This window comes from Peromyscus leucopus, chromosome 8b, assembly GCF_004664715.2.
Source record: "Peromyscus leucopus breed LL Stock chromosome 8b, UCI_PerLeu_2.1, whole genome shotgun sequence".
Lineage (NCBI taxonomy): Eukaryota > Metazoa > Chordata > Mammalia > Rodentia > Cricetidae > Peromyscus > Peromyscus leucopus.
In genome coordinates this window covers 52673945-52679009 of record NC_051086.1, presented here as the reverse complement: position 1 = coordinate 52679009, position 5065 = coordinate 52673945, and the positions used below count along the sequence as shown (strand labels likewise).

Below are 5065 nucleotides of genomic sequence, written 5' to 3'. Positions count from 1 at the left end.
GAGGTCAGCCTGGTTTACCGAGACAGCCAAGGCTATACAGAGAAACCCAGTTGCACTGTGAGATTCTGTTGCACTGTGAGACTGTTAATAAAATTAACCTTGAGTTGGGGGTGGAGCCAGTGACTAGTTGACAGGACCTAGCCAAGGAGAGGACAGAGGAGCCAGAAATGCAGATAGATGCACGGAAGTAGGGAGGGACTTGGAGTGGTTTGTTTTGGGGGCTTGGGACTGATGGAGAGACGCTCCCTTGCTAGGTCTCTGGCCAAAATGCAAGGTCAGCTGGTTGCTTCTTGGCTTCTCTGATCTAGCAGGTTTTCACCCCAACATCTGACTCCCGAGTCTTTATTGGTGAATAGAACAACTTGTTAAAAACAACAAAACCCATCTCTAAAACAAGAAGAAAGATGTGTGTGCATGTGTGTTTTACCTGCATATTTTGTCTGTGTGCCACATCTCCATTGTCTTTTGAAGCCAGAGAGTGTGTTGGATCCTCTGGAACTAGTTCCAGACTACTGTAGCTGCCATGTGGGTGCTGGGAACTGAACTGAGGTCCTCAGAAGAGCAACCAGTGCTGTCAGCCCCAGCCATCTCTCCAGCCCCATTGTTTAGATTTGTTTAAAAAATTACTTTGTTTTAGCCAGGGGGTGGTGGTGCACGCCTTTAGTCCCAGCACTTGGGAGGCAGAGGCAGGTGGATCTCGGTGAGTTTGAGGCCAGCCTGGTCTATAGAGTTCCAGGACAGGAACCAAAACTACAGAGAAACCCTATCTCAACAACAAAAAAATAATAATAGTTACTTTGTTTTGAGACAGTGTCTGTGTAATCCTGACTGGCTATTGTGTCTCTGCAGACAAGGCTCCAACTCACAGAGATTCTCCTGCCTCTGCCTCAGGAGTGCTGGGATGAAAGGCATGTGCCATAACATATACCCTTAAAAATTTCTTTTGGTTAAGGTTTGTTTTTTATGTGTGTGAGTGTTTTTACATATGTGTGTGTGCACCAAGTGTGTACCTGGTGCCCAAGGATCAGAAGAGGCTGTTGGATCCTCTGGACTGTAGTTAAAGATGGTTATGAGCCACCATGTGGGTGTTGGGAACCAAACCCAGGTCCTCTGAAAGAAGTGTTTTTGTTTGTTTTTTGAGACAGGGTTTCTCTGTGTAACTTTGGAGCCTGTTCTAGAACTCACTCTGTATCCCAGGCTGGCCTTGAACTCACAGAGATCCACCTGCCTCTGCATCATGAGTGCTGGGATTACAGGCGTGCACCACCACCGCCCGGCAGAACAAGTGTTCTTAACCATTGAGCCAGCCCTCCAGCTCTCCCTTCTCCCATTTTGATTTTTTTTTTTTTTTTTTACACACAGAGATCTGCCTGCCTTTACGCTGGAGTGCTGGGATTATAGACGTGTGCCACCACACCTAACCTTATAACTTAGGTTTTTAGAAAAAAGATGTCTGCCAAGTAGGGTAGCACATGAATTAATCCCAGCACTCGGAAGCAGAGTTGAAGACAGCGTGGTCTACAATAGTGAGTTACAGGGCAGCCAGGGCTGTGTAGTAAGATCTAGAGACGTGAATCCTTTTACAAGTGCTCACTGCATTTGCAGAAGACCCAAGTTCCATTTTCAGCCCACATAGGGCAGTGACTCACAGCTACCCATAACTCTAGCTCCAGGGAATCCAACTCCACCTGGCCTCCAATGACTCCTGCACTCATTAGTACATAGACACACACACACACACACACACACACACACACACACACACACTTTAAAAAACAGCCGGGCAGTGGTGGTGAATGCCTTTAGTCCTAGCACTAAAGGGATCTCTGAATTCGAGGCCAGCCTGGTCTACAGAGTTCCAGGACAGGGCTACCAAACAAACAACATCAAAACAAAACAAAACAAAACAGGAGTTACTGGGCTGGAGAGAGAGTTTGGGGTAAGAACTGTGGCTACTCTTACAGGAGACCTGGGTTCAGTTACCAAGCACCCACATGGTGATTGATAGCTATTATGAATTTAATGCCCTCTTCCGATCTCTGCAGGTACCAGGCACACACTTGGTACACATACGTACATGAAGCTGAGACACTGAAGTAAATCTATGAAATGGGTTGCTTGTTTTTCTTTTCCGTGTGTACACATGTCTCAGTGTGCTTGTGTTGCCCGGCTTTTACGTGAAGGCTGCCGATGGAACTCAAGTCCTCATGTTTGAGGGGTAGACACTACCAGCTGAGCCATCTCTCCAACTCTCCAGTTACAGCTTTGATTCCCTGTGTTACTTCAGGATGAGGAATTTAAGTAAACTGACTAGAACTCATCTTTGTCTTTGGTCTTTTAAAAATATTTTTCCTATTTTTTTTTTCAGATTTGTTCATGTGTATGAATGTTTTGCCTCCATATGTGTGTGTGTATGCATGTGTGGTGTCTGCAGAGGTCAGAAGAGGACGTTGCGTCCCCTGGAACTGGAATTATGAATGGTTATGAGCCACCATGTGCTAGGAACCAAACAAGTTCTCTAGAAGAACGCTGAGCGGCCATCTCTCCAGCCTTATAATGTTTGTTTTAAAATAAAACTTCCAGGCTGGAGAGATGGCTCAGCAGTTAAAAGCACTGGCTGCTCTTCCAGAGGGCCAGGGTTGATTCCCAGCACCCACATGGTGGCTCGCAACTGTCTGTAACCCCAGTTCCAGGGGATCTGACTCCCTCACAGACATACATGCAGGCAAAACACCAATGCACATAAAGTAAGAATAAATACATTCTAAAAAATAAATAAAAAGTTCAGGCTAGAGAATTGGCTCAGTGGTTAAGAGCGCTTGTTCTTGCCAAGCACCTGGATTCAATTTTCAGTCTCCTCATGGTGGCTCACAACCATCTGTTAACTCCAGTCCCAGGGGCTCCAACCCTCTCCTCAGACCTCAAAGGGCACCAGACATGCATGTGGTACATAGATATACATGCAGTACACAGATATACATGCAAGCAAAACACCCATACACATAAAAGAAAAATTAAATTACATTAAATTTTTTTTTTAAATAGAACTTTCATCAAGTTAATAAGTTTATCTAATTTGATAAGAGATCTTATTATACAGGAACATTTACTTTATAAAGCTGGTCATGGTGGCTTATCTATGTAATTCCAGCACGTTGGAGGCCAGGCAGTAAGATTGCTACTAGTTTGAGCCTAGCTACGATTACATACATAGTGACGTTGACCAAATCGGGCTACAGTGAGACTCTATAAATATAAACAGATGAGTAATGTTATGAAACTTTGAGGTAAACAATGTTGCCTACGTTGGCCTCATACTTGAAATCTTGCTTCAGGCCCTCAAGTGTCAGAATTATAAGTGTGTCAACATGCCCAGCTTTTATTATTATTACTGATTGTGAGTCATCTCCAGCCCTAGTGTTAGTATTAGTATTACATTTTATTTATTTTATGTGTGTCTGTATGCACGCGCGCGTGCGCGCGTGTGTGTGTGTGTGTGTGTGTGTGTGTGTGTGTGTGCCATGATGCCAGTGGAGTTCAAAAGACAAATTGTGAGCGTTGGTTCTCTCCCAGGGTTCCGGGGGGCAAACTCAGGCTTCAGCCTCTGTGGCAGGTGCCTTTATCCACTGAGGCATCTTGCAGCTCGTCCCTTTTAAAAATAATTAACTGCTGGGCATGGTAGTACAAGCCTTTATTAATCCCAGCGCTCAGGACACAAAGGCAGGCAGATCTCTGTAAGTCTGAGGCCAGCCTGATCAACACAGCAAGTTCCAGTCCAGTCAGAGCTACAGAGTGAAACCTTGTCTAAAATAAATGGCCTTTCCGCTTGGCGGTTCTCCCGCACAGGGGGCAGCCGCGGCACCCAGCCAAAAGGCATGATCCTGAAGTCCCACTTACACAAGAATTGGCGGCATCGAGTGGACACTTGGTTTAACCAACCGGCACGCAACATCCGCGGACGCAAGGTCCACAGGCGAAAGAATGTGCCCCACTGGGATCCCATCAGGCCCATAGTGAGGTGCCCTAGAGTGAGCGGGCTGGAAGAACTCGGGGTGGCTGGTATCCAGAGGAAAACGGCTCGCACCAGTGGCATCTCTGTGGACCCAAGGAGACGAAACAATCCACTGAGCCATACAGGTCAATACGCAGCGCCTGAAGGAGGTCCTCTCCAAGTTCATCCTCTTCCCCAGGAAGCCTTCTGCTTCAAAGAAGGGAGAGAGTTCTGCTGAAGAATCCCAACTGGCCACCCATCAGACATCAAAACAGGACCTGTGATGCCCATCCAGAAAGTCTACGAGAAGGAGAAAGCCAGAGTCGTCACAGAAGAGAGGAATGCCTGGCTCTTTGGCATCCGAGCAAAAAGGACGAAGGAAGCCGCAGAGCAAGATGTTGAAAAGAAGAAGTGATGCGCTGTTGGAGTATTGCAATACACTTTCCATAGAGCGAATGAATGAATGAATGAATGAATGAATGAATGAAATAAGTAGACTGTTATTACATGACTGAATTTTAATTAATTTGTTTTTGTTCTTAGAAGTATCGCTTCTTAGGCTGGAGAGATGGCTCAGAGGCTAAGAGCACTGACTGCTCTTCCAGAGGTCCTGAGTTCAATTCCCAGCAACCACATGGTGGCTCACAACCATCTGTAGTGAGATCTGACGCCCTCTTCTGGCCTGCAGTCATACATGCTGTATACATAATAAATAAATAAATCTTAAAAAGAAAAATTAAAAAAAAAAAAAAGTATCCCTTCTTGCTTTTCTATTTTTTAAAAAAAGTTTCTTCACTTAACAGTTTCATTAAGCTGGTCACGTTACTTAGCTCCAAATGCTTAAATTGAATGTTTAAAGAAATTAAATGGAGAACTGGCCTCTGGGCTAGTGAAGGTGAAGGTGTCTGCAAGCCTGAGGCCCCGATTTCAATCGCTGGGAACTCACTCGGTGCAAGGAGAGAACCAACAGCCACAGTTGTCTTCTGACTTCCACATGTGCGAGCATGCACGCACGCACGCTCACACACACACAATTTATTTTTAAGTAATAACGGGCTGGAAAGATGATTCAGT

General features: G+C 45.4%; 1 pseudogene; it reads left to right on the top strand.

The window, feature by feature from the left end:
• Positions 1–3793: 3793 nt before the first annotated feature.
• On the top strand, positions 3794–4406 carry LOC114693243 (annotated as a pseudogene).
• The last annotated feature ends 659 nt before the right edge of the window (positions 4407–5065 follow it).